This window comes from Apis mellifera, linkage group LG10 (assembly GCF_003254395.2).
Source record: "Apis mellifera strain DH4 linkage group LG10, Amel_HAv3.1, whole genome shotgun sequence".
NCBI classification, from domain to species: domain Eukaryota; kingdom Metazoa; phylum Arthropoda; class Insecta; order Hymenoptera; family Apidae; genus Apis; species Apis mellifera.
In genome coordinates, this window is record NC_037647.1 from 4,993,702 (window position 1) to 5,006,102 (window position 12,401).

Below are 12,401 nucleotides of genomic sequence, written 5' to 3' on the forward strand. Positions count from 1 at the left end.
CTAAAATGAGTACGATCCCATCTTACCAACTGCCATTAGTGATGGGATTAAGTATCTCGCAAGAGTAGACTTGAACTTTGTTTAGATCCGAATCTCTCGTAAATATGTATCCATTTTATGAGATAGTATTTTTATTTTAAAAAGTGTTCTTACACTGAATAGATATCTTCTATATCACAAGATATAAAAACTACCGAATTAATCTAATAAAAACAATATAATACCACATCACAATAAAAACTCTCGAGTAATTATTTCGAGTTATTATTATTACTCGAAAACTCGATTCGTAAATTGATGATTCGTAAACACGCGACAAACTCGAACCCATCCCTACCCAATCGTCGTATTCCAGTCATCGCCCCGTACCACCGATAATTAAAATCGATAACCGTGACGTTACGAAATCGTTTTGTACGCGTGTAAAAGTGCACGTTTCTCGGTCGAGGGCCGATTTTCGACCGGTAGCATGAGAAATGGCCGGAGTGGAACGAGAAAGAGAGAGAGAGAAACCGGTGTCAGTCAAAATAGAACGCGTGTATATAACTCACCGGGATTACGTAAAGACGTTAACGTTAATTCGATAACGATCGGCGGGGAGCGGAACGAGACCGGTTACACCGGGACACCCGGTATAAGCGCAAGGTGGACGGCCTTCGGGATTGGGTGTATTTTACAATCCTCCTCCTCTGTGTATCGTGTGCATATGTGAAACGAGACAAACGATTTGCTTGGACCTCGGTATCGGTGTCCAGACTGGTTGGATCCCCTTTTCTCGATCGCGGTTTAATGATAAGGATCGATTGATCGTTATGAGACCACGTTCGCTTTATTAGAGGAAGAGCGAGGTTTGGAAAATTTAGGAGTAGAAAGTGTTTTATTATATACAAATTTTTTTATTTGTAAATTATTATACATGTTTTGTTTGAGTTGTGTTTGGATCTGTATCAAAAATATTTTTAAGTAAAGTTAATTCTTTTTGATAAATCTGATAAAAAAGTTTTTTGAAGCAAGAAACATTGAGATCTTTTATTTAAATATTTTCTTATGTAATGAAAGAAAGAATCTTGTGAAGTAAGATAAAGATATCTTCCTTTGAGTTAATATGTTATGATGGATTATTTTATTTTTCGAGTTTGATATATCTTGAGTAATTTTTGTTGTACGTAAATATTAAAATACATTTTTTCATTATTATAACTTGAAAATTATATAAAATATCTATACTTTCTTATAAGTTAACGAGTCAAGTTTTTTGAATCTGATATTTCTTTGGATTTCTAAATTTCTTATAATTGTTGCGTAATCTATTTTAATACACTTTTTCAATCTTGGGATATTAACGGTGAATGAAAAAAAAAAAAAGAAAAAAAGGAAAAAAGAAAAAAAAAGAAAAGGAAAATTAAAATGTCATTTTATTTTTAAGCAACGAGTACATTAAGAGGATATATTTTAAAGAGAGACGTGTAATTATGTTAATAGAGACAAGTACCACTTGCAAGTAAGTTAATCTAGCCTTGTGATATTTTTCCTCGACTGGCTAACGTTTCAAACTTTATAACCTGTTACATTTATGCGGAATATTATTTTACAGTTAGTTATTAATTAAAGTTTTACTTTATTGCAAACAATAAATATGCAAGAAAGTCGAAGTCATCGTATGTAAATTACCTTCTGTATTTGCAAATTTATATTGTTCTCGAATATTTACATAATTATATTCATTCGAAATATTGTCAAAGAAATCCTGATATTCTCGTTGAATTTTAAGAATAGATGGTAAATATAAATACGAAAATCAAACACCAGAACCAATCACTTGATTGTTCGAGAGGAATCGAAATATCAAATAGTACGATTTCGGGCGTTCGAAACAATGGACGGAGAAAATTTGCACGAATTCTCTAGCCATTCCTCGTGTTCACCGTCTCGAAACAAAATTAACCAAACGCGAAATAATAAAGAAACAATGTGAAATGATGAATACATCATTTTTCAACGGATGAGAAGGAGATGAAAAAAAAAAATTGGCGAACCGTGCAATATGATAAAGGAAATTCGTTGAAAAAAAGAAATTAGAATTCAGAAATTAAATAAGTTTCACTCATTCACGGATTTGAATTGCAAATAACTTTCTATTATTGTTCCAATTTGAAAATTTCTGGAAATGATTAATAATCAGATGTTATCGTTGTTTTGTTATAAATTGTATCTTGGAAAAAGATTGAACAATAGAATAACAGAACCAAATCAATCAATTTTCATTTATGATATTCATACTTTTACTTTTAATAATTCAAACTTTTAATAAATTATTCTAATCAATAAATATTAATTAAGCATTCAGAAAAATTATGTACAACATTCATTAGCAAATTTGTTAATTATAATTGACTAGGTATTATCGATTGGTCGTTAATTTTCTGCAAATTAAAATAATAGAATTAAATGGGCATTAAATTTAAATATTTTTTAACAAAATAAGAAGAGAAAAATGAAACGTTAAAACAGTCGATTAGCTATTGCAATGAAATAAAATATGGTCGAATAACTGGTCGACTAACATTACAATAAAGAAAGCAGATTTATACATAATCGCTATCCAAATTAAACTTTTTGATCCTGTGCTTTTAATACTGTCTTATTTTACAGTGTAACTCTGTGTAATAAAGATAAAAAGAAAAAAAGCGAATAAGATTTAACGATTTAGCGCAGTTCATCGTGTATCCAATTGGCGTCACTTTACTCTGCAACGGATATTCCTGATGCAAAATGATGCAGAACGCAGAATTTTAACCGTAAACTTGAATATGCATGAACTTATTAAACACAGGAAGACGATGGAAATATATAGAAGCTGAATTATTATTGAAAATTTTTTACAAAGTTAAATTATTAACGAAGAGTTAATTATTTTAGGAACGAGGCAAATCCGTGCCGATCCCACGATATTTACCCCCTAAGAAACATATTTTTTTGCATAGCACGAATATCATTCCTGCTGATTTCGTTGGAAATATTTTCTCAAAGATTAGCAACTGACTTATATAGCATAATGAACGTCGTAAAGAAGGATACGTGAATATTTTTTATATTTATACGTACTCTTCTTAGACCTGGACAATCAATTCTTAAATTGAATTAAAAAAATAGCGAAATCTCAGTGAAGAGGAACGAAGAGGGCCTTTCCAATCGTGATTTTTATATCCTCATTTTCCAATGAATCTTCATCAATAATTTTTCATTTCTTATTTTCAAATTTCTCGAGTGGAGTAACAAATAGTTTATTTCAACGAACGAAATGTGATGTTTTTCTCTCGTATGTTTTTCTTTCGTTGTAAAAATAAAAATTTTTTTTCATTGCTCGACACTATGAATAGAGGTGTGCGCAACACGAAATGCCCTTTTAACTCACTCCCTCTTCTGTGATTGGAACAATGCCGCCTATTTCTTATGGATGTAAGATCGAGATTTCGACCTTTCGATCGAGGTCGTTTACGTCACGAAATACCTCGCGAATTGCTGCATCACTATTAATTATAGCCAATTATCGAACTCGATAGGAATTCAACGACGAAACTTCGTAACAAGTGGATAATTTAGTATCACTTAATGGCATGATCGTGGATGTCATCCTCCTTAGGGTGTGGAAATGAATTGACATTATTGTAAATCTTGCATCGAGTTATAGTTTCAGTTTTCTAACGATGAAACAATATTGAGAAAATTTTCAGTGATGAAATGGATTGATTTGAATTAATTAAATTTCATGATGATCATAGAATGATATTGTAAGAAATAAAAATATGATGGAAAAGTCGAAGATATAAATAATTATTTTGAAACAATATTGTAATATCGAGAAAACGTAATAATCAGTGGGATAATTTGAAAGAGATGATCGTAGGTTAAGTTTTTGTAATTGTGAAAAGATATTTTTTTTAGATATATTCCTTATCAGATTGTTTTATTTTTTTCACAGGTGAAGGAAAGATGTAACCTGTTCCAGTTTCCAGGATCATCCTGCACTACTACTGTATATTCGAGAAATTGAATCTGCTGAAATGTAACACGAGAATCAGTATGCGATTATCGAAGACTGTGTCAAGTGTCTGCTGGATCTGGATATTCCGACCACCAGACGTTGATTCTTCAGATGGTTATCTTTCAGAAAACCCGTGAGAATAGGTCGTTCAATAGGTCAGTAAAAAATAAAAGTGAAAATAAATCAAACTTAATAATCAATGAGTTCATAAATTTCGTGTAGATTAGATTAAAATTAAGAAAACTTGAGTTGAACTCGACAGTTTTCTATTATATTCTATCTTCAATTTCTCATGCCATTTATTTTCAAACTATCCCAATCTGGTGTATCATCTCTCAAAACTTTTTACATCTTTTTGAAACACTTGAAATGTCTTAACATAATGCAATCAAATCCATCAAATACCCTCATCCCCTTAATCGGAACAAAAGATCAACCCAATTCCTCATCGCATCGCTACCATTCTCAAAGATAAAGAATCACCAACACTAATCTCCACTCCCTCCAAGATGAATACTCGAGCGGTGATAAATCATCCCATTACGTTATCCGCAATCGTAATCTCGATAGCGCATGGAGGGATCGAAACTGTGGATCGCGAGTCGCGTGTCGTGATCGTTCATGTTGGTCTTCCGTAATTAGGGCCTGACGAAAGAGGGCCCCTCGTAAATTCTCATTGAATGTAATAATCGTGACCATAACTAATAATTAGATGCGAGAAAACTTGACCAACTTAATCTTTACGATACGAATTTTCGTATCTTAATCTCAGTGGGGAAAAAGTTGAAGCAAGTTAATGAAGATTAAAATAAATTTAAATAATCTCTTTAATTAGTCTTTTTAAAATAAAGAAATATAGAATGTTTAATATATTGTTCGTTCGTTTAAATTTCAATTGCTCAGGACTTAACACTATGACGATACTAGCGCCACGTGATTCTTAACTACTAGTATATTTATATACTTATTATTATTTACTACTTTTGCTTTCTTATTTTTTAAATATTTTAAATTATTATATCTTTTTGCAAAGATAAAAAACAAACTTATTTTGTTAATTTTTATCATAAAATTAATTATTGTGCTTGAAATTAATCGGTCAGAGTCTTGATCGAAACTTTTATAATTTGTCTTGTCTTTCAAAATCCACTCTCAAAAATCCTAGAAATACTTAATACTCTATCTTTATCTTGTTATTTTCGATCTTTGAGAATCTTTTTGGTATATAATCATCTTAAATAAAAACATTTTATAATTTTGTAAAATCTATTTAAGACTTGTATTGACGTGTTTCTTTAGCTCTTCGATTGTTTGTTACTTTAAAAAGTATACATCAGATTTTATCCCCAATCTTTATCCATTATTCGAACATATCGTCGTCATTTCGTCTCGCGATCGTCTCGTGCGCGGATGTTCCGGGAGAAAAGAGAACGAGGAAGCGCAGAAACGGGATCTCGGATAAAAAACAGGATACCTGAATTCATAGACGACTCGTTGACGTCTCTCGAACTGGTTCGAGAAGGGCATCGAACCATCCTCCGCCTTCTACTGCGTGTCTAAGCGGGCACGCGTTGGTGTCGAGATGAATACTCGGGATAGAAACGTGTTTGACCGAGTTTAAGATCGAATCTGGTCATCTTTAGCGTACATTTTCTTACATTAATTAATTACATTAATTTTTTGATAATGATCGAGGCTTAAAGATTTTTTTACGGATTTAAGTTTCGCATCATTTATTTCGAGTGAAATAGTTTGAGTTAAGTTTGAGATAGTTGGACGTGTACGAGAATAAAATTTAATCTAATGTTAAAAAAAAATAAAATAAATACAAGAAATAGTAGGGGAGTGAAGTAGGTTTGATAAGGTTTGAAATGGTTTGATTTTAGATTTCGAAGTGTTCTTTCTATTTATTTTAAAATAAATTAATGAATATGCTAAAAAAAAAACAAGGTTTGAAATGGTTTGACTTTAGATTTCGAAGTGTTCTTTTTATTTATTTTAAAATAAATTAATGAATATGCTAAAGAAACTGTATAACTCTGACCCTAATTTTTTAGAACTGTAAATTGTAAGGTTGTTTTTATTGCATCTCTTTTTTTTCTGCTATAAATACATACATATGTATAATGACCACACAAACATCAATGTAAGTCCGTTAACCTTGTTTTTCAGAGCATTCTTCGTTCTTCATTGTACCACTTCTTCCCCGAAGCAATTAAGAACATCATTATTCCTATTTAATTCACAGAAAATTTTCGATACATATCATTTAAGATAGAAGAAACTCAAGTCTTAAAAAATTCTTTAAATAAATATAATGTATTTAAATAAATTTTATTTTTATTTTGTATCGTTGATCATAGATCTTCGTCGAAAAAGAAAATTTTCCAATTTTTTTTAAAGGGAGTGATTCATTGAAAAATAAGAGATTAAAGGTAAAATAATTTGAGGAATAAAAAATTCCGTCTTTATAGAGAAAGATTCAAAGGATTTTATTGATATATTTTTCAATTTATCGCGTGAATGACGTCGAATCGAAGATGATAAGATTCACAGTTACGAAATGGAAGTAGATTAAAAATCTAATAGTTTTGAATATTATTATAGGCATTAACGGTAATGCACTGCATTGCCTCAGAGTGCATTCCTTCCGCAATAAAGCATGCGTATGCATGGACTATAATTTTCAATTATAGCGTAGAAGTTGATGGCCGACTGGTGGTACTGCGCCGAGTCATTTTACCCGATTTGTTTGAACTTCAACCTTATACATTCAAGAAACCATTCGAGCAGAATAATTCGTGCCTCGCTGAGAATGGTCCTTCGAAAATTATCATTTCCTCTCGAAGGATATAGAAATAATTTCCCCTTACGCAATTTAGAAATTTTATCTGATCGATAAAAATTTTATCTAAGTGAAACTATGGGATAGATATTTGCATATATATATATTTTTTAAAATATATTTATTGATCACGATTTTATTTCTTTTGTAAAGTATTTTATGCACAAGGATTCTTTGTAACAGAATAATAATTCAGATTTAAAATTACATAAGGTTTATAAGATAAATTTTATCTAATAAAATTTATACAATTTAAAAGTAAACGTTCTGCTTAACCAATCTATTAATACTGTTATACTATTTATCTCATTTTATTTCGTGGCAAAATCAAAACGAATACGAACAATATTTATTCACGACATGCGACGCGTTTTCATTCAAATAATATCCAAGCCCAGTTTCAAATCCTCGATCAAACCATAACACTACATTCTCGCCTTCCATCACGATCCTCAACATCTCTCATTCACAATATTCTTTCTAAGTTTAGACAAGCGACTTTTCTCTCTCCCCTGGTTTCTCCTCCTGGTTCCACGGGTTTTGAATGGGTTAGATCTAACCGTTGACAGGACGCGAATAGGCGTGTTCCATGCACGAATAGTTCTTCCATTGACTTCTCTTTATTTATGAGCGTGCGTCTGGTTTCGCCCGTTGTGACATTACGATGAAATATTATCATACACATCGTGCCGCGTGGGCGGTTCGACGCGAATTCATACGCGAGGTTACGATCTTTTGACGTGTCCCATTTCGTTGCGACAGAAAGGACCTTCGATTCTCAGCTGAGATAGAGAAATTTCTGTAAGGATGTGAGAAAGATCGTTATCCGATGTAATCGTGGATTCGTTTGATTTATGTTCTAATTTTTTTTTTTTTTTTTAATACTTTTGTTAGATGAGTAATTATTAAAGTCTCCTCAAGACTTTGTTATGGTGTGACATTATTTGTCGAGGATAATAGGTGTCAAAAGTTTTTGTCGGATGAGTCTTAATATTTTGCTTTGTTAGATGACACCATTTTTTTGATGACGATATGAGTTGGGTAATTAGGTTTGAAAGTTAAAGATTAGGGTCAAAGTTTGAAATAAGAGATTATGGGTTTAGAGATATTTGATGATTTTAGAATTTGAAGAGAGATTTGGGATTAGATTAAAAGTAAAAAGTTTGAAAGTGGAATTTGAAATTGAATTTAGAAGTGTACAATTAATTAAAGTTTTTTGGAATTAATTCAAATTTGAATTGAAAGTTTATTCCTTATAAGAAATTTAGAAAGATTAAAGAATAAATATTTCAAAGGATCTTTCAGTAATCTCATCTCAACTCTAAATCAAACACAACGTCTCACTGTCTCAACAATCAAAAGATCCATCAGTTCAGATATCTATTTTTATGCATTCATACGTTTAATCTCCTGAAGAATAGCATTATAATACGTTAATTAAAAAAGATATTAAGATTTAAAAATGCTATTCAATTTTTTGCCATTTCTTCCAATCACACGACAGATCATCTTTCACCCATATCGAGGACTTTCTACAATTTTTTTTTAACATAATAAAACCTGTCAGTTATCAAACCACGACAGTTTGAACTCGTAAGAACTCATTGTGCGTAAAATTTCCCAATGGTAGCGATGGGTTCAAACAAAATATTCATTCTCGAGTACTATTTGTACGAAATAAGAAATATATTTAAAACAACAATTATCATTTCAAAGAAAAATTTACTTATAAATACATTTATTTCAATTTAATCAACTTTTCTCAAAGAAGCAACAAGTCCAACATCCCATTAACATTAAGTTGTACACTCGTCTTAAATACACGCGTTCAACTCGATCCCATCACTACCCACCGCTCAATCCCCAAATCCACGATTCGATCATCATCCAAGAGCGGAGAATCCAATCCATAGAATTCGACCAGGTGGCCAAAACTCTCTCTCTCTCTTTCTCTCTCTCTTCTCTCCGCCACGAATCTCTGAATACGTCCACTCTGAAAACGGTCGGCTTTCATCAGAAAGCCTTCCTTGTTCGCGGCATCCCGTTATCAATGGACGAATCGCTGAAACTTGACAGTGATTTATCGATGTGACCCCACGACGGCGGTCTCGGGTCACGGAAATTACGCGCGGAAGATCCCTTCCTTGCCGATCGAAAACTCGCCGGGAGAGGAGAGCTCCTCTCCTCGCTCGAGATATACCCTTGCTAAATCAACCGCGGCCGGCCATTACAACGGGTCGGCCGGGCTTTATTTCAACGTCATTGCGAATTTTCAACGTTCGATCGGCTCGTTAGCTTGACAAATTGCAAACGCCGCCTGATTAGCGGGGAGGGAATGATTTATCGCTTGGCCCATGTGGAATAGAGCTTTTGGCCGATGGAGGATCTCCAATCGATAGGGGATCTCTTTGATCGGGGATTAAGGATGGAGATCGTATTGGATGAATAGAAGAGAGAGAGGAGATGAGAGAAGAGGATGGAAGATGGTAGAATTAGGAAGATTTGGAAGATTTGAAATTTGTTATACAGAAAGTAGTATTGTTTCAGTATAGAGAGTTTGCAGAAAGGATGGAGGTCGTATTGGATGAATAGGAAAGAGAGAGGAGATGAAGGTGGTGGAATTAGGAAGATTTGGAAGATTTGAAATTCGTTATACAGAAAGTAGTATTGTTTCAATATAGAGAGTTTGCAGAAAGGAAAGTCTGAATGAACTTTTAAATTCGTATTTATTTTTTTTGCAAGTAGATAAATTTTTATCACAGATTGAGAAATTTAGATTTCTTGTGCACATAGAAGGGACAGTTTGTCGTATATATTATGAAAAATTGTCGAGATAACATTATAAAACATTATATATTAAAGGATCCTTTAAGTAACGTGTCCTTTTTAAAATGCAACGTGAAAAAATCGAATAAAAGAATGCCAATATATCTCCAAAACGAATGAATCTCCTTCTTTCTTTCTTTCATTCTTTCTTTTTTTTTTCAGCAAGAAATCCTTCGACAATCCCATACACGAAAAACAGAAGAAATCGTCCCCGACAAAAGATACAGAAGCACCGAACCATTCAGGAAGACAGTAACCACACTCCGTCCAATTACCACTGGATAACTCGTTGGTAGCCCCATCCTGATTTATCACCGACATGGTTAATCGCATCTCGCCGTGGAGGCCCAATTAAAACGACCAAACAAACCGATTAAAAAAAGAAAGAAAGAAAAAAAAGGGACGAAAAAGAAGGCAGCAACCGAAGAAACAAACATCCACACGCGATACAGGGTGTTGATATATTCGTGGAACATCTTTGGGGAATTGATTATTAAGATAAAAGTTTGTGGTTAATTTATAAGCAATTGAAATTTGTGTAAGATAAAATAAATAAAAAAATAATTTACCAATATATTAATTTTAATCTCAATTATTTATAGACAAAATAATCAACCTCCATCTTCAAGTTTTAAAGTATTCAAAGTTTACCGAAGTCCCATTGATTCACATCAAACAAAGACATCAAAACAAAAAAAAAGGGAAATAAATCTCTTTCGTCAATATTATCCAAACACTTTCGAACCAATCGAACATTAAACGTATTCCGTTTAAATTATCGCTCAATTGTTCCCTCTCCCATCCCAAACGCCCTTCCCGTGTAATCCACCCGTAAAAGCTCCACCAAGCATTACTTTCGACAAAGAAAGTGGGCAGCATCATCAACTTTCTCGTGAAATTCACGATTACCCTTTTCGCGCTTAGTAGGACAAAATATATCAACGGGAGGCTAAGAACGGCACGAATCGTCGGTGTACGCCCCTGGTCATCTGGACACCTCCTCCCTCTGCCAGGGCCTCGTTTCGCCGTCGAGAGATAGATGGAGAGAGGGAAGCATCTCTCTCGATCCTTGGTTAAGTAGGTCTTGGGAGCGAAGGAAGCGACGAAGGATGAAGGAGGATGGTCGGTGAGAGGGAAGAGAGAGAGAGACCGGGCAAAAAGGACAAGAACCGGGCCGAGTAAAAATCTTGGAAACGTATGTGAGCCGTTTGCCAGAGAGAGAGAGAGAGAGAGAGAGGGAAAGAGAGGGGAAATGTGCCCTCTCCTGCGGGCGCTTCTTCTTCGTCGAACCGTGACCAATAACTATCGCAATCGTCCTGAGATTAACAAGCTCTCCGTGGATGCTTGTCGAGATTATTGGTGCTCTCCAACTGTCAAGGAATCGATTTAAGGACGAAAGGAGAAAAGGAAGTGTGGATATGCGTGCTTTCGATTGGGTTTGTAGAGAAATTTTAAGAAATTTTTTTTCTTTTTTTAATGAATGTATACGAAATTTCCAGGTTTCTTCATTTGAACGAGAAGAGTTTGAGTATCTGAGAATTGAGTAACCGATTCCCTTGGAAGTATACATCAAAGAAGTTATTATTCAATTATAGAAGGGAAGAGAATTATAGACGAAGAGAATCTGTAATGACGACCAATAACGTGATCATCTACAATCATTATACAATTGGTACATCGATAAAACCATCCATTATCAATAACATAATATTCACAAATGAATTTATACCCATATAGAAGAAAAAATATTTCAATTTCTTGTTAAATTTATTGAAATAAAAATTATCCAGTAATTAAATGCATTATTTATTTACAAAATATCCATGTATATATATTATCCTTCACAAAATCCTTCACAAATCAAAGGTAATCAAGCTTTCATTTACTTTCACATGTATAAAAAAGACAGTTATCTTGAAAGAAGTTTTAGAAGTTTATTAGAATTAAAGATTAAATATTGTCCAACCGAACTTTGACGACCGAGCAATCGGATCTCGAGCCGAGTTTTATCGAGGAGAAGAGGTGTTGGACCAGGTGGTGGGGGCCGATCCTCTCGCAAGTTCTTACCGCACTTTACGGTTGCAACCGTGTTACGACAGGTGAGCGGAGGCCGCATGGCGTGGAAGATCGATTTTCGTCGGATGATGGGTGCGGTCGTGATATCGCACGCGATAACGGTGCAACGATGCGTTTAATTCATCAATGTGACAACGTTCGCGCTCATAAATTAGCACCATCCAAGTTATTTGAGTGGGCAACAGGGCTCGATGTATCGGAACGAAATTTTAGTTTGTAAAATAAATTACTTCCCATTGGATCCATTTATCTAGCGTCACTCCTTTCGTATGGAAAAATTGTAGATAGTTAGAAATTTAATTAAGATTCCATTTTATGTATATATATATATATATATATATATATATATTTCGTGCTAATAAATCTTGTAATTTTAAATTTATAAGTAGAACAAGTTTTTAATATAATTTTTAGTGTTCTCTTTGTATTATGGGTTTTTTATTATATACGTATTTGAAGATGAATTGATGAATGATTAATTAATTTTTATAATGATGATCGCATAATTTAATTATCTGTTTGTGAAAATGGAGTTAAGGATAGGGATAGGATTTATAATCATTGACAACGATTAGAAAAATTGTAAAATTTTTATTGCAAATTAGAAAA

The 12,401-nt window shown here is 33.3% G+C and overlaps 1 long non-coding RNA gene across 2 annotated transcripts in view; it reads left to right on the forward strand.

Annotated features, from left to right (window-relative positions):
* Nucleotides 1-11,444, forward strand: part of LOC107965107 — a 54,356-nt gene extending 42,912 nt beyond the window's left edge. Inside the window, exons 5-7 of one of the 2 annotated variants that reach the window (XR_003305422.1) lie at nt 3,983-4,200; nt 9,879-11,152; nt 11,216-11,444. This is a non-coding gene — a long non-coding RNA (uncharacterized LOC107965107). The remainder of the gene's footprint in view (nt 1-3,982; nt 4,201-9,878; nt 11,153-11,215) is intronic. The other variant, XR_001704609.2, reaches the window with a different exon arrangement.
* The last annotated feature ends 957 nt before the right edge of the window (nt 11,445-12,401 follow it).